The 21,030-nt window shown below is 41.0% G+C and overlaps 1 protein-coding gene and 1 long non-coding RNA gene across 2 annotated transcripts in view; one reads left to right on the top strand and one right to left on the bottom strand.

Annotated features, from left to right (window-relative positions):
• The window catches only part of dpm2 (dolichyl-phosphate mannosyltransferase subunit 2, regulatory), a 258,461-nt gene that overhangs the window by 60,878 nt on the left and 176,553 nt on the right, over positions 1–21,030 (top strand). The gene's annotated exons all lie outside the window — the stretch shown is intronic.
• LOC125979811 (uncharacterized) lies at positions 5,841–12,451 on the bottom strand. The gene is made up of 4 exons (XR_011087997.1): positions 9,636–12,451; positions 9,462–9,539; positions 9,120–9,387; positions 5,841–9,035 (listed from the first exon to the last, which is right to left on the bottom strand). It is a non-coding gene; the product is annotated as an uncharacterized lncRNA (long non-coding RNA).

The following is a 21,030-nucleotide window of genomic DNA, read 5'->3' as shown; positions in this document are numbered from 1 at the left end:
TGGGGGGCGCGTTTCAAGGATTTGCAGGGTCGCCAGTTCAGTACGGACGAGGGATAGGGTCTATTTTTGCAAAATTATTTCGTTTCGTGATGCCTATGTTCAAAAACGGGTTTAACTTGGCGAAGCCGCATCTTCAAGCCGCCGCTAAAAACATAGCAACGGATGTAGCGGGGCGCGTCATTCAAAGAATCCACCAGAAACAAGGCCCCGAACAAGAAGGTTCCGGGCTAGCTGTATTGTCACGTGGGCGATTGGAACCTGGGGGGCGGAGAAAAAGGAGCGTTAAAAGAAAAAGGCGCTCCACCGGTCTCAAGCCAGTTGTCAGGAAAAAGCGGAGAAGACGCAAGACAGATATTTTCTCTTAAAAAATGGCCCTTCTACATTTTAAAAGTCAAGAGGCGACGCTATCAAGTCTCGATCTCTTTAGTAAATTTGCCCCTGACGCAATTCTCCATAGAAGATAGCTCATATGTCGAATTTCAACCGTTAACAGCAATCGTGGACCAAGGACCAATAGAATTTTTTATACCGGGGGACGGCTCAAAATATTTAGATTTATCCGACACTTTACTACATCTCCGTGCAAAGGTGACGCGTAGAGATGGGACAAATATTCCACCGCAGGAGCAAGTCGGCATCGTGAATTTCCCTATAAACACAATTTTTAATCAATTAGATATTTCGTTGGGTGGACGGTTAATCTCACAATCTAGTGCCACGCACGCCTACAGATCCATCATCGAGCTGCTGTTAAACTTTTCAAACGATTCTTTGGAGTCACAATTCACAGCAGGAATGTTCGCAAAAGACAGTAGGGGGCGTATGAACTCCATTTCTTTCGAAGAGGGCGTGGCTAACGCCGGTTTTCTGCGGCGCGCACAACAGATTGCAGGCTCACGTGAATTTCATCTTATGGGACCGCTTCATGGAGATATTTTCTTCTCCGAACGCCATCTATTGAATAATGTGGATTGGCGTCTAAAGTTAACTAGAGCTTCTGATGATTTCTGTCTCATGAGCGCTCCAGACAGCGATTCGTGTCTCAAAATACTCGGAGCGTCCTTATTTGTGAAAAAAGTATCAATCTCACCGGCCGTGGCAATAGGTCACGCCGCCGCATTACAAAAAGGTAACGCCCTTTATCCGTTAACGAGAATTAATATGAAGACCTACAGTGTACCCCAAAACTCGAGAATTTGTCATCAGGATAATCTATTCCTCGGACATATCCCCAAGCAAATTGTAATAGCGCTCGTAAACTACAACAGTTTCATGTGACGGAGAGATTTAAACCCGTTTAATTTTTTGCTTTATAACAGAGTATTTAGCTCTCAGCCACGAAGGTCGACAAATACCAGCCAAAGCTTTTCAGCCCAATGTCAAAGCTGGGATATGTACACGTGAATTTCATAATTTATACACAGCAATGGGGCGTTTTCTGAAAGATCTACCTCTCTGTATAGACCAACAGGATTTTAGTCAGGGCTATTCACTTTTTGTTTTCAATTTAAGTCAGGTGGATGACTCAGGCGCGTTAACGCCGATCAATAGCGGGGTCCTGAGACTCGATTTACGTTTCAGAACGCCGTTACCACACACAGCGACCCTCATTGTATACGCGGCTTATGATTCGCTTATAGAGATTAATGCTAAGAGGGAAGTATTGATGAACTATTATTAACGCTATGAACGGTCGTTAATTGGACATGATTATGACCCGGATGCAGAGAACCTTATTTGGAGGCGTTTTCGCATCGGATGAGTTAGCTGACGTCAGAGACACGCCTCCGAAATATTACATCGTCAACACGCATCCAAGACATTTACCCGGAGAGCACTGGCTCGCTTTGACTTTAGAAGCGAACGGTTCGGCCACATTCTTTGATCCTTTTGGTCTGCCACCGGACAGTCCGTACTACCCGGCGAGTATATACAGATTTTTGAAGAAGCATTCTAAACGGGTCGAATATCAGAACGGGCAGTTGCAACACGAGCTCACAGACACCTGTGGTCAACACTGTGTGTATTATTTAAGCCAACGCGGATGGGGGCACACCTATCGTGAAGTGCTGACTCATTACAATTCCGATCCTCTCCATAACGACGCCATGGTTAGAGAGTTTGTCAAAAAATGTCGGAGACCAGACCGGATGTGCGGCGGGCAAACATCATGTTCATTGCATAAATTTAAAAAATGTCATTGTCTGAAACCATGTTAATGTTTTATAAAATCTGTTTTATTCAATAAACATTGTTAAAGAGAGTTACAGAGTCATGCGTTTTTTTCACTAACAACAATAGAGTATCATCTAATAACTAACCCATTTTACTACCGGCGATGTCCTCTTTCTTTTTTTTTTATTCATCATGTTTACATCTTCAAAAAATTCACTCCATCCTTTCTCGTTGATTTTTTTCCCACTCGCACACAAATGTCTCAACAGATCGCTCATATGGGAGCCTTTGATAGTTTTTCCTCTAAAAACAAATTCACTTAACGGCGTCCAGCTTACATCTTCTGCCGACAGTCTTTTCAGCACATAGCTGGCATTGCGTCGGAAACGTGGACCTATGGCGTCCAGAATATCCTCATAGCGTCTACCTGTCACATCAATTGCGCTCTCATCAGCGGTCTTTATTTCACCCCTCTCGTTGTCTTCGTTGCGAATCGTAATAGGAATTTGCTCGGAGTCTTTTTGTTTGACCAACCCCAAGTAACGCTGCATTAAGGTCTGATAAATTTTGATCTTTTCATATTGATTTAAATTTTTATTATCCAAAACCTCTTCATCCAAAGAATGCTCTGCTGTATCACGGATGGTCGGAGCGGGTCGATTCAGCCTCTCGAGCTGATAAGGTGAAATCAGGAACATTTTCTGAGCCGTTTTCAAACTCATTTTATGCTTTGTTCATAAAGCCACTAATGACACTCCCGAGAACAGGTGCGAAAGCGGCCAGTAACGGCAATATAAAACCACCTTTCTGAACTATCACAGCTCTTTTCTTCTTCAAAGTATTTTTCTTATCAGCCAAAAAGCGGATATTTTTCTTTTGCTTTTTAAGTCTCTTGTAAAGTTTTGATTTTAAGGGTACATGTCCTTTAAGAAGATTTAGAGCAATCTCACATAATGCTTTCACCAAACTACTGGGGCCTCTGAGTAGCAAATGCTTACGTTTGGCCGGTTTGGATGTAAACAGAGATTTGAGTAACGGTGCGTTTGTTTTTAAAAGCTTCGTCATCGTTTTATTGTTTGGGTATATAGGCCAAACGTATATAGGCCTGTAACATAACAGGCCACTGGTTATGTAGTACACCTGTACGTAGTCTATATTGTTCTGGGCATGAAGGTGTCAAATCTACCAGTAAATACCCATGCGGCTCTCTTGTAGCATCTTCAAAGCATTCCAGGAAAAACTTCTGGTTGCTGGGAGAAATTTGATTCGCCAGGACACTCACCTGCAGTTTATCGCGGGGGGTTTTGAACAAAATCAAATAATTACTGTTTAAACTAATAGTACGGCTAAATTTGCCCTGATGGAATACATTCTGCGTTAGCATTATAACGCTTAAATTTTTATGATGTCTATATTGGGTGAATATTCGGACCACTTCAGGGTTATCCGAAGCTTGGAAGATGACGTCATCCAAAATCAGCAGATGGTGCTGCTGTGGCGGGAACAGCTTCTCGTCATCAAAAGATTCAGGCAGCCCCTTGATAAAAACAATGTCTTTATTCAGGTTTTTGAGCTCATCGTACATTGGCTGATATGAAGTATAAACCCAGACAATATTATCAGGTTTTTTTCTCAGAACATGTTCAGGATTTTGCAATACATTTTTTACAAAGAAAGTCTTGCCACAACCTGAAGGCCCTGCTACTAGACATGAAAAAGGAAGTTCTAATCTGGGGTCGAATTCGATCTGATTAAAAGCCATTTCCACACACAGACACACGTATGGATATCAGTAGCCAAACGGTTCAGTGGTGCCTCGCTCTAGCAGCCTTCTTTTATCGTACACCACACGAAGCCGCTTGGAAAATGACATGTTTGAGATGAAACCCTCTCTTATCGCGAACGATATTATGTTGGGGAGCGTAAAGCACATCTGAGGTTGCACCTGCTGTATCGATGTACCCTTGAACCAAACTGAGCATGCTATCGAGATTGATGCTCTGACCGCTTTCATGACTTTGTGTGATACCCTTTACCTTCATGACCGTCTGAGATGACCCTCGTGTTTTATAAGCGTATGTTTTGGGGCCGGCTGAGACAAATTCTAAAATGCTGTCGTTCGAAAGCTCATCTGTCAAATCACCCAGATAATCCCCTAGAGGGAGAACACTTTCACCTGGCTTCACAGTGTACACGAGGCTGTCTGTATCTGTGTAAAGGACACGCCTCTGTAAAATTTCTAAATAGCTGTACATTTTTAGGCGTGCATAGGCTGTTGTGAAACACGCTGCAGCCACGTTTGATGTTTTTGAGGCGGGGATCTCATTGTTTATGTTGATACAATACTGTACAATTGAGAGCTTCTCATTGATAAAATGGAAGAATTTCACATTGTACAGACCTGAAAACAAAAGTTCAAAAAAATCCTCTGATTTTGTCACAATTTTTGTGTTTGCCATGTTGTCACGTTGCGCGAGTTTTCCCCACAGATTGTTAAGACAGAGTTTTGACACTTGCCTTTTGCCAGGGTTTACAGCAATTTTGGAAGGATCGAGTTGGATACCCTGATGAATGGCATACCCTTGTATGTATCTTTCTCTGTCAGCCTGGTTGACCACGTGAGCCGGATAACCTGAAGATTCTTGTTTACCTTTTAAAAATGTTCGCATGTAATCACGGAAAATTGTGTCGCTCGTTCTTGTGTAATGCCACACTTCCGTAATTTCTGCAACCGTGTACCCGAGATCAAGTGCCTTAACAAATTCAGGGGTTGTCCAAACACCTGTTAACGATCTTTGCTCATCACTATGTGTACAAGCCGTCTGCTGGTTGTTACACTCGGCACATGTGCGGCACAGTGTGAAGACGAGTTTACCTTTAGCTGTTTTGAACGGTAGAACAGGAAAATACAAACCACGGGGTGGGTTGACTGTGGCGCTGATGAAACCGAAATACGATCTAGGGTCTTTAAAATCACCGTGGATAATCATTGGGTGGCCGATGGGGTAGGTACCTCTACTGTTGATGAAAGGATATAATGATGTCACATCAACATACAACACACGCTCGTTCGGCCCTGCCGTGTATCTTAAAACGAATGCGTTTGTTCGGCCCCCAAAAAGAGCCTGCCTCGGTTTGAGCGGTGTAGGAAATTTGTTTTTTTTAAGGAATTCCTTCCCCTCTATGTCCGTCTTTTTCATTTGCAACCATTCATGCTCCCACATGATTACAATGTACACATCCTGTCTAAGCTGTAGATCCTGAATTTTCTTTTGTGTTTTATCAAACCTCTCCTGAAAAGGGCGTTTGGTTGTCGGGCATATTTTAGAGAGGTCGAAGCATTCTGCGCAGCCGTGGTGATAACAACCAAAATACTCAAACACTATTTTTACGCCCCCGATTTCACAATAACCATCTACAAAGTAGTTGTCTATCCTAACTTCACCACCGTTGAATGCATGTCTAATTTGGATATTTTGGCTGTGCATGATCCATTGCATGTACTGAATAGAATCGTACGAGAAAGCTTTGTGCTGACGCATATAGTTGTCTGATGGTGTAATGGCTAGTGATTGAGGGGTTAGAAAATTAGCTTGAAAAACTTTCATGCACGCCGACGCTGTTGGGTTGACAACATTTATCTGAAATCAATCTCGTAGACGGTAGGTCTTTCTTGGCTTAGCGTTTTCTCCTGCGCAGAAGGGCGCATCCCAGACACAGCAAGTGTGGCTGAGATTCGCGCTCTGCTCTGAGTTTTGCCGACCTTTTTATTGAGAAAGAAACAATTGGGCAAGTGTACATGATCGGGTAGGTTCACAGGCAGGAAATACATTCCAAAGTTATATCTCATTACCACAGAACAAAGGGGATACTCTCGTGGACGGAGCAGTATTGGACGTCTCATGACTATTAGCTTAACAAAAACGTAGTCTTTAGTGGCCCTGGGAATACATCCCGGTGTCGTACTCATGACTTCAACTTAAATGAGACCTCTGTCTGCTTCAGCCATCCCATGACAATCTCATGATCTGAACATGTCTAGCTAACTATGGGGCTTATTGTATAGCGTGGCTAATGACTCCAGTCATTAGCCGGCCATATGCCCCCAAATCATTTTCACAAGGCTAGATGGTCACATACTGCGGAGAGTCTTGCACACAAAAGTAGATACATAGAATCCAATGATAAAAAGTATATCATTTCCAACAGACGCAATTGTTACCGCATTGAATGGATCTGTTCCGGTGGCCTCAAAAAACTCACTCCTGAATTTTTCACACCCTTGCATTAGGAGATCAACATCATTCTCGCAGTAGGCTATTGCCTGTTTAGCAAAATCAAACACATTGTTAGCTTCTTTGGCATACCACTCGTCAAACTTTGATCGTTGGGAGGGTGACATTCGATCGGTGCCGTAGTACGTGGGGTCAGGGTGAGACCCTACATAGTTTAGATGCTCTAAAGAGCTGAATTTGTGTGGGAAGTAACCCTTTGATTTGTCTTCAAACCCCAGGGCCTTAGGCATTGCACTTAGAGGCATCGTCAAGAATGAGAGAGAGTCTATGAATCGAGATTTTGTGTCTAAATCGACAAATGATAGAACTTTACTCCCTTGCATCAGAATGTCAAGTTTGAGACCTAATTCAAGCATTCTCCTTATCAGTATGTATGAATCAAAACCTCTCGCATTATGTGCAACAAACGTAGTTTGTTTAAACCGTGGCCTTCGGAAAAATCTGAGAAATTCATCAACACAATCTGTGCCATACCAATGCTTCGCCAGTCTATTTGATTCGCAACAGATGAGAAAAGGTTTGTGTAAACCGTCTGAATCTACATAAGATTCGAAATCGTAGTAGACTACATTTTTGCAGGGTGGTTGTGGTTTGATGGGTTGAATGTAGCACATGTGGGGGTTCAACAAGGCGTCATCTTGATTTAAGATCTCATCACACACTGTGCATTTTTTAATGGGGCAACGATGTTTAGCACCGGTACCATCAGCTTTCACATAATAGTGAAGACCACACTCCAAGCATTTTTTGTATGAAGTGCAGTTGCTCACACGATTCATTGATCGAGACTCTTTATGTTTGGTAAAGCATTCCTCATTACGACAAGATTTGTTACAGTCGGGGCAGATGACAGGTTTAAACCGTCGCTGTTTACAGCAAGGATCAAGACAAACGCCACAGTGTCCTTCACACTGGTGCTGTTGCCAATTCTCATGCCCTTTGTAACAATGCCTGCAAAAGAATGCGTGGCCGACAAAGGCCTCAATCGCTTTCACGCCGTAAAAATGACCCTCAAGGTTTAAGACAAATAAGGTATCGTTATTTGTTTTGGGGTAACGCGTGTCGAAGAAGGTCATGGGGCGGCAGTCCTCTTTTCGATACATTACAGTTATTTTCCGTTTGAGGACTTTCTCAAATTTATGGACATCGCCCAGACTCACAGGTGTTTGACAATCCAATCCTACACTCTCATGTAAGAGCCGCGCTTGTCTTGTGGCCTGTTTTGTTGTAAGTGTGTCATTTAGCAGATAGGTTAGTGAGAGAGCGAAACACAAATTATTGTCTTTATTACGAGGTATGTGTAGGTGTCATTTTTTCAACCTCAAAATCTCTCTGTTGGTAGTGTTCAACAGCCCACGACGCATTCCACCACGCAATGGAGTGACTATTTGTACAATGAGCTCTAAGCCCTCATCAGCCAGAAGCTCTGTATTTGATTGGGCTAAACGTTCAAGCATGTTTGATACATTATCTCTGATAGAGTTTATATCACTAGTTTGCTGGTAGATGTGAGCTCTATCGTTACCACCCACTAGCTCTATCTGAATTACATCACCTGTTTGCGCCCTGCTAGCTACCTCTTGCATGACATCATCTATTTTATCTTCAATCTGGAGGTAGAAGGTTGCAAAATCATTAATGTTCTGTTGCGATGGTATATTTAACCGTCGCCTTACCTCTACATTATTGAAATGCGGCCTATTGATTACAATAGAACCGCCGCGTTGGTTAGCTAATACAGAACCGTTGTTAGATTGCTGGGGCGTGTGTTGAAATGCTGATATGTTGTCGTCAATAACGTCTATTTCGTGATCAATTATAACAGAGCAGTTGTTAGGCTGAAATATCGGCGGAACGACGTGAATAGCAACCGGTGATGAATCGACAGTGTTAGCGGTCAACGGGTCAACCAGAGGCTGTGTATTTAGATTTTGGATGATGTTTAGCAACTGGAGAGGAATGTCAGGACTGATACGCCCATTGTTGCCATTAACTTGGTTGTTTAATTCTGCTATCATGTTTAGCAATTGTGACGGGATTTGTGTCGGACTCTGCCCACCTTCATTCATACTTTGATTGTTCAATTCATCTATGACAGCTTGTAAATGGGTGAGAATAGCAGGACTGTCTGGTCTCTCCCCCTCTGACAAAGCCGTGCTCACATTGTTGAGCAAATCTGTTATTTGACTCGTACACACATTGTTAACGTTTGATAAATCTAGCTCTGGTGTGTCACTTCTTTGGCTTGTCCCGCTAAATGACGGCAAATCTATTTCATCAATGTTTGCTAAGAAATCTGACTCCGTTGACGTAAGGTTTGGATGATCCATTATATTTTCTTTTACAAAACACAACAGAAACAACACAAACCTATTTTGATTCGGCTAAATCTGTAAGAGCATGTATAATCTTAAAACACTCTTGTAACCGTCTTTTGTAGATACAGTTACCACGGCACTTTACAGGCCCCCTGCTGGTTGAGTGGTGCGTGTTGTAGAAGGGGTGCCCCCTTCTCCTCCTCCTATCTCTCTGAGCCCTCGTGTCACGACGCTCACCTGAAAGTAGCTATAAAAAAAAAAAAAAACGGTTAAGCCGTTATATTACCAAAAATAGCAAGTCAAATGATAACATAGAAGGAATACTTCTAACTTTGTTTGTCGACTCTTGATGATGATTCAAGCCCTCGTAAGTAGACAGAGCTTCAACTAGTTCTGAGTCGCTGATTCCGGCTGAACGGTGCGGGTTGAGAGTGGATTGGTTTCAACAGTAGCACGTGACTCTGATACCGCCGGTCGCGCTGGCTCTGTCATTTCGACTGCTCCAATATGGCGGTCGAACGTTTCGACTGCTCCAATATGGCGGTCGAAGGCAGCTTGCGTCGGCCGAACGCTTTTCCTAGCGGCCGCGGCCACGAGATCTGTTACATACATAAAATAAAATCAGCAGCTAATACCCTCTATATTAACTATCTTAGATGCGCGATTGACTCACCGTAGTCTGATTGTGTTAGGTAAACGTCGCTAAAATCGTCGTCAAAAGATGCGTGGGCATCGGCAAAAATGATGTTGTCTGCAAATATTATATAAACATTACATTTTGTTTTATAAAATAACCGCAGTGTATTATTATTATTATTATCGCGAGAAAGGTATTAAAATGACTTACCTTTAACCATTCTCGAAAACAGCTTTTTGACGCGCTTCAACCCCCGTTGCTCAGAGCTGTGCCTTGGCTTGTCTTCTCCAAACTTTAAATTCGGCGGGGATAAGACCACGCCTATGGGCTCACGTGTCGCGGGGAGTCAGATAACTCTGGCCGTATCAAAGGGTCTACCTCATATCCTCGGCTCCAGTAATGCCGACTCCACTATTGTTTGTCAAATTATGCATCAACACCTTGCGACACTTCAATGATTTTCTCAACAAAAAAAAAAAAAAACCTTGATCCTCTAAAGTAATGTTTGCCAAATTACATGCGTCTCTCGCTTTCAGATAACTTTGGCTGAGCTATTGTTTCTCAAATTATATGCGACAACACCTTGATTTTTTCTCTTTCAGATAACTTTTGGCACCTGTAATGACGCCTCTGTCACAAACACCCCCCTCCCTTCCCCTTCTCAACAAAAAGGCTCCCTTCAATCTCACACGTACGGGCCGGAAGCAAAGCTAGCTCAGAGGGCTTTTAGCAAAGATAGCTCAGGTGCTGCACCTGTCTTGATTCATAAAAATACATGCCCATACATATCCACATCTTAAAAATGGCGCCAGCAAACCAAAATGGCGACAGTCAAAGATGGCGCCGTCACGACTGGCGCCATCTTGATGCCCCCAACCCCGCCACAATTCAAAAGAGGGTGATTTATGATACCATAACAAGTCATAAAAAGGTCATAAAATTTTATGACCCCTAACTCATTTGCATATGAATAGACATCAAAGCTTGGCGCATTGAATATCTCTCTAGCATGTTTTTGGGATGTGGGAGGAAACCGGAGTGCCCGGAGAAAACCCACGCGGGTTCGGGGAGAACATGCAAACTCCGCACAGGGAGGGCCGGAGGTGGAATCAAACCCGCACCCTCCTAACTGTGAGGCGGACGTGCTACCCAGTGCGCCACCGAGCCGCCCTTTAATAATTCAGTAAACTTTTAATTTTTACTTTGAACAACAACGACCATAAATTTTTCTTGTGTGATAGTGTTTATTGTTTTTTTGACCAATCAATAATGCCAAATAAGCAAAAATTATTGGATGAACAGTAATCAGGGAAAGTGTGTTTAATACACTTGTTGGATTCTGTCCACAATTTAGGGAGCGCGTTATCTGCGCCTCACGGCAAAAGCCTTTGCCAATCACCTGTTATCCAATTTACTCACTGCGTGCTCGTTTGATTTCTTCAGATTTAGGAAAATGCAAAGACACTGAAGCAGAAATTAGACTTAGACAGATTGGTTGAGTTCAATCACAATTCTTGTTCAAAAAGCTCTGTTTTCAGGAAAGTACAATACAGCGCTGGGCCCTTCAAGAGCAGAAAGTCTCCATTCAGAAAAGGCAAAGTCCAAGGTTGTTAGATCAGTTTTATATTCAGTAGCACATTGTGGGCCGGGATTGATGGGCGATGAGTCTTCGGGGTGGGGCAAGTTCGAAGGAGAGTCTGCTTCCATGGGAGTGGTGCTGGTTATGGGCGATTCGGTGTGTTGGTGGGGGGCTGTTGGTGTGTGTGTGTGTGGAGGGGGCTGTTGTCTTCCATCCCGTCTCTCGGCCTTGGCGATCATCTTTGGCCGAGTTCTCGGGTGGCTCCTTCTGGCACCTGCTGGTTTTATCTCCACGTGACCTTCCTGTGAACTTTCTCCTCCAATCTTGGACATACACTATCGTACCTCATTCTTCCAATTGTGTCATCTTGTGCGAATTTATGTTAGCTTTTGGCTGTGACATCATTAATCTATTGCTCTTACCTGACTATGTAAAGTTTGTGCTTTTAATACTTCATGTCTTTGCTTACGTCATTATATTCTTAGTTTAATCATGTTTCCAACCGTATCTTTTCTTTGTTAGGCCAAAATATTTCCCTCTGTGCAGAACGTTCAGTAGTAATCAAAAACTGGCGTCTAGCATTAGTCAAAACACAAGATACAATCAAGTACTGAACGGTCAAGACGACTCTGGCTGTGTCCATGATTCAGAGAAAAAACATCAGGCATGCATTCCACAGTTCCTTAAGGGTCATTAAGCTATTTAGGCAATATATCAAAAGTCATTTGTTATTTCAAAGTCCTCAGAAATATATATATATCAGATCATAAAGTTATAAAAACCTTTCTCATCACCACTTATCAAAAATGTCTAGTTATGTCTTCTTTATTGATTTGGTGTGTAGGTATAATTATATGCTTCAAATGTTTCTTTTATTTATTTAATATGTGAATATACTTGTCTGCTTATGTACTTTATTCAATGAGGTTTGAGCATATCTGTTTTTGTAGCGAGGCAGGACCTTTTGTATTTCGACCTCATTCCTTCACTCCCTCTGTTGACCTCAGTTTAACTGAGGTCACCAAAATCGTTGATGCCACCAGGGTCCCTCTGTTGGCACACCACGTCCCTCTGTGGAGCCGCCAATGAGTGAGAAAAATAAATATAGATAAAATTCATACCCAGACATTTGTAAAAGATGGAGAGTGGAAAGGCAATTGGCCTAGACGACATTCCAGTGACAGCATGGAACTATCAAGGAGAGATGGCAGGGGGAGATTTTTAAAAAGCGAGAAGTTCCCCGGAAAGGTGTTGACTTGTATTCCTTATTTCAGACCACGGCGATGCGCAGAACTGTAGTAGCTACAGAGGTGTTGTTATGTTGATTAAGCAAAGCATGAAGTTATCGGAAAGAATGTTAGAAGCGAGGCTTGGAAATCTACTGGCCAAAATAATGGAGAGTGTGGCAGAGACGAAGATAGGACATGCAGATGGTTGGTGGTACAGAAAGATATGGAAATGATCGCTCTGCAGTCGCGGCCCCTAACAGGAGCAGCCGAAAGAAGTGGAAGATATGAAAGAAAATGTGCAAGAGAAATACATAAACAAATAACGAAATACATACATACATACATATATAGTACATACATATAGACAGACAGACATCGAACGATTGCCCATTCGGTCACTCAGCCCTTCAGTCAGTCACTCAATGAATCACTCAATCAATCAATAAACCAACCAACCAATCAATCAATCAATCAATCAATCAATCAATCAATCAATCAATCAATCAATCAACCACTCAATCAATCAATCAATCAAACAATCAATCACACAGGTGTTAACTAATTTGTAATTGTATTGCAAGCAATTTGAACTCTAATGGAATATGATGGTGTCCATATCTGTTTTATCAAATTCTAATCCTACTTTACCTATGCCTTATACTATAAGGCATAGGTGTCAAACTCAAGGCCTGGGGGCCAGATACAGCCCGCCACATGATTTTATGCAGCCCGCGAAGACAAATTGTGCTTTTTATTCACGTGTCATTACTCGAATTGCAAATTGTCTTCACTTTTAATAATATTTGATTTTTAAATATTAGACCAGTTTTTATTTGTCTGATTTGAAAGCAAGTTACTTGCCAGTTTGTTTTGTAGCTTTTACTCTATATAATGTGAGGTGCTCACACATTTATTTGGGTAGGACAGTCATACCGGTCCTCCGAAAGAAGCTATGACTACACTGCGGCCCGTGAACAAATGAGTTTGACCCCCCTGGTACAAGGGATAGCCTTCTCATTGGTCAATCACGTATCTTAAATCATGCTTTTCCTCCTTTGAAGCGACTATGTTCTTCAAACCCAAACGGCACCATTTTATAGGGAAAAAACTTGTCGAATCTATTTGTTCCCGACATAATACTTCCGCAATCATCTTAAATTTGTTCAGTTTATCAATCCCTTCCATTGTTTATCCTGCAAATGAATCACGTGAATAATGTGTTATTCAAACTTTAACGTTCATAATCCACCTGTTCCCAATTTGTTTGGAGTCTGTATGTTATTGTTTTAATTTTTTACATTTAATACTCTCCCACCTATTTGATCCTATCTTGTGAAGGTCTACAGTTTATTATAAGCTATTTTGAAACTCTTCACACTTGTTACCAGGCTTTGGCTCCATCTCATGATGTTGTCTCCCATTCACTTCATTTCTGCCGAGCTGATTCTTCTCCTCCGTCCAGCATGTTGAAGACTTAAAAACCATCAAATCTGAAAACACTTAAAATCTCACAATTCCCCCCTTTGTTTTGTTTTGTTTTGTTTTGTTTTTCTACCTCCCCCTTTTGACACATTGTTAAAAAGTAAAAATAACAATGTCCATGGTGACATACCCATCGCCAGCTGGACTTCGGTGTACCTCCAGATGCCATCCTAGCCTGGAATCACCAATTCTCAGTCCCTGAAACTCGACTGGCAGCATCTCACATGGCTGTATGAACAAAAGCCACCACCCACCTGTAGCTGTGCATGCAGCTCTCCGTACAATAAACATCCATAATACCAAAAAATAAAATTCATAATGATAAAAATAATAATCCACACACGGGCGCATGTCAAACGCATGAAATAGAAAATTGGAGCCTGCCGAGCCTGTCATGAAACCGATCACATTTACAAACTCCTTATGAAAAGTAAGGGGTTAGTTGTTAATGCATGTTCACAGACATGACGCAAAATTCTCCAAGACTGCAGTTGACAACCTGCAAAGTAAACGCAAGTTTAACAAATAAAGCACAATCTGCTCCCTGGGTTGCTGTTAGAGGCTGCAATACAATTAAGTAAAACATCAAAACAAAGCAAGTCATCACAAATTCCGTCACATACATTTCGTCACACTGTCAGGTAAGTCCAGAGTTGTTGTCATACACTGTCTTGGCTCAGAGTCTTGACTGTCAATGCTGGTATAGTCATGTCTGGTCACAATCTTGAAATGGGCTTTCTCCATTGAAGTCTTTTGTTGTCAATGGTGCCCCAGAGTAATCCTAAACCCATATTTAGTCCAAAATGAGCCCTGATCAATCTTGCTTTTTCAAATCTGTAGTATCTCTATATTTTTCAGGTGAGAGGAATGTTATCCTCTGCTGTGATCACATCACCCCAACCTTGAATCATGTTAACCATTCACAATACACAAACCCCATCCCAAGTACAGACTTGACATTCATACAGCATTACAGACAAACTGTCATCCCACAACACACACATAAAACATACAATATTAAATTGTAAAAAGAACCCTCCCTACGCAAAATTTTCTCCTCAATTAAAATGTCCCTTTTTTATTTTAAATCCAAAATTAATATCTAATTGTCTGGTCTCCTGTCCTCACATCGTTTGCCAATATGCATAATACTAGAACATGATTTAACTCCCCATTTGGTTTGCTCACATCTCACGCTTAGACTATTTGACACTTTGTGTTGAGCTGTAACTTCAATATTTCCACCTTCCCATATTTCTTCCACTAAACAGTTCCATTTTGCTTTCAGTTTAAATTCATCCCTCCAAATAACTACCTCTGGCAAAGAACCAAAAATTTTTAGAGCACTCCCTTTTACTGTTGCCCTGTTCCTTCATTCATCTCCTCACAAGCATTACTGACCCTCCTAAGAAATAATGATACTGAAATAATGTTTAAAAGTATACACAGCTTCCTCCTGCCACTTACACTATCACCTTGGATTATCGTTCTCATTTTTTGTTGATGCCAATTCTTAGAATTAAAAAGAAATACCTACTCTTGATAATTGAGTCACGCTATATCACAAATTTTGAAAACCTTCTTCCATGTTCCCCCTTTGTACCTATCAAAACCAATTAGAAATATTTTTGCTGTCATGATCATCATTGTGGCCCTCACACTTATTGTTCTTGTATTTTAAATTGGCAATTTTTGTACATTTGGAGCCCTTTGAGACTTGCTTGTGGGCTATATAAATAAATTTGAATTGCCTTGACTTTATTATTATTCAACTTCTTCTGCATTCTTCTTCCTTTTATTTTATTTTTATCTTAACTACTTCCACATAATTCATCTGATTTATTCCATTACACTTTTAACCTCCTAGATTCAAATTCAAATTTCACATCCTCACTTCCAACATTGCGGTAAAATTTTGCAAAATTTCTTTTTTTTTCCTTAGTTTTCCTTTTTTTTTTTTTTTTTTTTCCACTGACTCAACCCATTTCAATTTTTCAACGGTTCATCCTATTCCAAAACTTCTCACTTGTGGAAAATTTCAAATTTTCAACTTTAAAATTCACGCCCAATTTTACAAAATTCTTTCTATATTTTTATCAATTTTCTAGCCAATTCAACACGTTCCAAATTTAAACATAATCTTGTAGCTTTCCCCGAATTTTTATTCAGCCTCTTCGCTTTCACACGCAATTTCTACAGAAATGAATAATTCTAGTTATTATTGTTAATCATCTGTGGCCCTCGTAAGGACAAGCCGCACCAGTAATGGATGGATGGATGGATTGTTAATCCTAACCCCAAGTGCCTATCATAAATTGCCATTTAAATCAATTGTCGCAAGGGTCATGTCATTGTATTGGTTATTTAAAGCCCTAGTGTATTACTATTTTGCTGACTATCCACAATTCCAACTTTCTTATGGCCCCTCACCCCTTCAAGCTGAAATATGCATCCTATAAATCAGTCGCAGTGGATGTGTAATTAAATTCTGTTGTTTTGATAAAGGTCAATTAAGTTTAGCAATTCAGCCTTCTGTTGCCCGAATCCAAATTTTCACTGGTCCAATTATAAAATTTTATTATTTCAGTTAGATTAATTATGTCTTCGAAATGCTAAGTTACATAGAAAAATTTATGATTCAAATGATTTAATTTCTATTGATCAATGTCCACTTTACAAAGTTTCTGATCACGCTGTCGTATAATTTGTCAGTGCATCTTCACTGTCCATATCTATGTATTTTGTTTTTTATCCCCGTTTCAGTGTCAATAAGCAGCCTTATTATTCCCTCTTTTATCAAAACTCCTCAGTTATGTCTGCCCCAGCTCCCAAACACACTTCCATCCCTTTTGTCCCACACTCCACCAACTTTGTAATGCTTCAGCAGTCTTTAGCAATGTGTCCAGTTTGACTTCATGTGACTCGTGCAAGTCTTTAGCAGCCTCTCCTCTTAGATTCTCATGATGATGATTCAGGGCTGGACCGTCCGCCATTCTCAAATGCGTCCATCTTGTCTTTGTTCTTTCAGTCCATTTTCTTTTTGATCTGAAACTGTGTGTATTCTACCAACTATATGGTTCTTGTCCTGTGAAGAGCTGTGCTTGCCCCCTTTAAGCATGATAATAGTTCCTGTTGTTCTCCCAAAGGTCAAAGGTGTCTCATGACCAGGGACAGTCCTCTGTTGATTTTGAGGCAGCCAGTAGAGTACAAGGACTCAGTTCAGGACTTGTGCCATGCGCTAGGGCAGAACACACTGGGACACAAATTTCACAAAACTATCTTCGTGTTATCAGTCTTCATGTGTAGTATTTGTTCCTTACACCCCAAATCTTCCCATTAACATATTGTATCCTATCAGTTGCGCACACTCATCATCTTACTATCAAGCCGCCCTTATCAAAAGCTTTTTTTTTTTTTTTTTTTTTGAGTAATCCATCCACCCTACCCATTAACACGGCTAAAATCCTTGTTCCTGTGTTTATCATCAAATCAAGTTCCGAAATCCTTTGTAATAAACTGTTATGTAATTTAACAATCTACCAACATGGTTGTATATGCGGTGAATGTTATTGTTCAATCTATAGGTCATACAGCGCCGGTGTTCCAAATATGACACTCCTCCTTGATTTAACATCTCATAAGTTATTATTGTCAGCAGCGCTAAAGGATAGTGCTTGGAAGTGAATGTCTTATCGCCCAATTTAAAACACATGCCACATTTGAGCTAGTATTCATTCCTTTATTTATTTCCCATCCTCATGTTAGCTGGCATGTGTCAGAATTAAAATGGAATTTTGCTTTTAATTTTAAGTCTTTCAAAATTGCTATATCCTTACTGCACCGAGATAAACTGTTAAATATATCTTTAAAAACAAACAAAAATAATCTATGCTCCTGCACAAACTCTTAAAAGTGGCACCCAAATGCCAGATTACAAATCAAACCTCCTCCTTCACTCTCACATTTTTGATAAAACAGTCTACTTATCTAGACACTGTCATCACATACGAAATAATGGCCTGCAAATTAAATATAATGCTGTTGCTGTGGTCCCTCAAAACATGTGACTAGGATTTGGACAATTATTAACCCCCATCAAGTGATCAATTATCTCCTCACTAAATTCCTAGCCTGTTAACCTATCTGCATAAAGAAGACATTTACAATGCAGGGGATAAGAGAATAACAAGGAACACCTTAACAATAAACACAAGGAAAACCTAACAATAAACAAAATAAACCCAAACCACAATCAAAACCAAATAAACTAGGCCCATGACCTATGTAGACCAACACAGTACTCCAAATATTTCCCCATTAAAATTTAAGCCTTTTTGTGTAGAGCACCATTGATTTCTAATCATTGACCTAATTTTATCCTTAATTTAATCCCAATCACGAATGCCCACTACTTAATACTTTACTTGGTGTTCTTTTGATAAAAAGTGCCCCCCTTGCAATGTCGTTTTTATTTGTTGTTTTTAACTCTAAGTGATTCAAATCTTTGACTTATCCTTACATGTGTCCTTGTATAGTCTTATGTCATAACCAATCAATAATTCCTCCTAAATTTAAAATCTGCAATCATAATTTAATTTTATCCAATTCTACAATGTATGTTCTCTCTTACTCTCACATTTTTATGAGGGCTGGGCACTCTCCTCGTTGGACGAGTTTCTGACCACAACCCTCAGATTATTCTATCATTTCTAATTTTTACATTTAACAATGCAAATCTGATAAACCATTGTCTCGCTCACCGTTTCCGTGCACCAATTTAACGCAATTCCATCCTTTATAACGAACTGATACACAAAGACAAACATGCACATAAACAAACACACGGGCCCACAACATAGACATGACAATCTTCCCAGCTGATAACAAGGGTAGGGGGGGAGGCAACTGAAGTGCGGAGAGCCTTGCCACCAATGTAACCCCCCACCTCTGTCCAAAATATGCATTTGTGCCCACCTGACCGTTTGGCCCAAACTTTAGAGCCGCACCCTTTTGAAAACAAAAATGGTTACAGTTTAACCCCACCACACAATGGGATATAACCTTCATGCTAATTAAATATACATTCTTTATCAAATTCTTGTTAAGCCATTTTTCTGACTCCAACTCATGCAAAATCAAAATAAAATCAACAATTTTATACAAATCAACTTATTGTTCTTCATGAACCACAAATCATCACTTCCATCCCATGAACAGCACCACAACTAATCACTCACTTCTTCAGCTGCGTTGCTGTCCCATCTGACAGCCAAGCCTGCTTTCCACACAATATCATCATAGACACACTTCAACAATTATGTAGCGACCTGGTTAACCCAGTTACCCTTCGCCCTAGACAACAATATAAGTCTCTAAGGTCGCACTATTGAGGTCGCCAAGCATCCGTTCTGCTATATCAGCGATGCCTTCACCATTTATTTATTTTTTTCACGAGTCCCCGACTCGTATTGGTGGCCTGGCCGATCCAACCGACCCCGACCTTAGGCAACAGTATAAGTTCCTAAGTGTCTACTATTGAGGCCACTCAGGTGCCCATATGCTTAGTCACTGGCATCCCACAAGTTCCAGCGGTGTGAGCGCCCTTTGCTGATCAGACAAAGTCCTCACCACCTTTCTCTTAATTCACCACGACTCGGACGTCCCAGATGTCCCTCGCCTTAGACAGCCCTATATTGTTCTAAGGTCACATTATTGGAGTCGCTCGGCATCCGTCCTGCTATATCAGCGACGCCTTCACCTGTTTTTGTATTTTTAATTTTTTCCACAAATCACTTTTACCAAGTTCCACACAAACACACACTTCTATACAACCACCATTCCTGAACACAGAGCTGAAAGCATTAATTTTTGTATTCCGCTTTCACTCCACAATATTGCTGAACTGGGAGAGAGAAAAAAAAGTTTCCCCCTTACCTTTTGTGCCGATCGGACTGCAATACTGTTGAGCAAGAGCGGAGAAGGAAGAATCCTTTGTGGAGCATGCACTTTCCCTTCTAAAGAAATCACGTCGGATGGTCACCATTTGTTGGATTCTGTCCACAATTTAGGGAGCGCGTTATCTGCGCCTCACGGCAAAAGCCTTTGCCAATCACCTGTTATCCAATTTACTCACTGCGTGCTCGTTTGATTTCTTCAGATTTAGGAAAATGCAAAGACACTGAAGCAGAAATTAGACTTAGACAGATTGGTTGAGTTCAATCACAATTCTTGTTCAAAAAGCTCTGTTTTCAGGAAAGTACAATACAGCCCTTCAAGAGCAGAAAGTCTCCATTCAGAAAAGGCAAAGTCCAAGGTTGTTAGATCAGTTTTATATTCAGTAGCACATTGTGGGCCGGGATTGATGGGCGATGAGTCTTCGGGGTGGGGCAAGTTCGAAGGAGAGTCTGCTTCCATGGGAGTGGTGCTGGTTATGGGCGATTCGGTGTGTAGGTGGGGGGCTGTTGGTGTGTGTGTGTGTGTGTGTGTGTGTGTGTGTGTGTGTGTGTGTGTGTGTGTGTGTGTGTGTGTGTGGAGGGGGCTGTTGTCTTCCATCCCGTCTCTCGGCCTTGGCGATCATCTTTGGCCGAGTTCTCGGGTGGGGGCTGTTGTCTTCCCTCCCGTCTTTCGGCCTTGGCGATCATCTTTGGCCGAGTTCTCGGGTGGCTCCTTCTGGCACCTGCTGGTTTTATCTCCACGTGACCTTCCTGTGAACATTCTCCTCCAATCTTGGACATAGACTATCGTACCTCATTCTTCCAATTGTGTCATCTTGTGCGAATTTATGTTAGCTTTTGGCTGTGACATCATTAATCTATTGCTCTTACCTGACTATGTAAAGTTTGTGCTTTTGATACTTCATGTCTTTGCTTACGTCATTATATTCTTAGTTTAATCATGTTTCCAACCGTATCTTTTCTTTGTTAGGCCAAAATATTTCCCTCTGTGCAGAACGTTCAGTAGTAATCAAAAACTGGCGTCTAGCATTAGTCAAAACACAAGATACAATCAAGTACTGAACGGTCAAGACGACTCTGGCTGTGTCCATGATTCAGAGAAAAAACATCAGGCATGCATTCCACAGTTGCTTAAGGGTCATTAAGCTATTTAGGCAATATATCAAAAGTCATTTGTTATTTCAAAGTCCTCAGAAATATATATATCAGATCATAAAGTTATAAAAACCTTTCTCATCACCACTTATCAAAAATGTCTAGTTATGTCTTCTTTATTGATTTGGTGTGTAGGTATAATTATATGCTTCAAATGTTTCTTTTATTTATTTAATATGTGAATATACTTGTCTGCTTATGTACTT

The sequence above is a fragment of the Syngnathus scovelli genome, chromosome 13 (assembly GCF_024217435.2).
Source record: "Syngnathus scovelli strain Florida chromosome 13, RoL_Ssco_1.2, whole genome shotgun sequence".
NCBI classification, from domain to species: domain Eukaryota; kingdom Metazoa; phylum Chordata; class Actinopteri; order Syngnathiformes; family Syngnathidae; genus Syngnathus; species Syngnathus scovelli.
The sequence above is the reverse complement of the archived record's forward strand: the minus strand, read 5'-3'. Positions and strand labels throughout refer to the sequence as shown.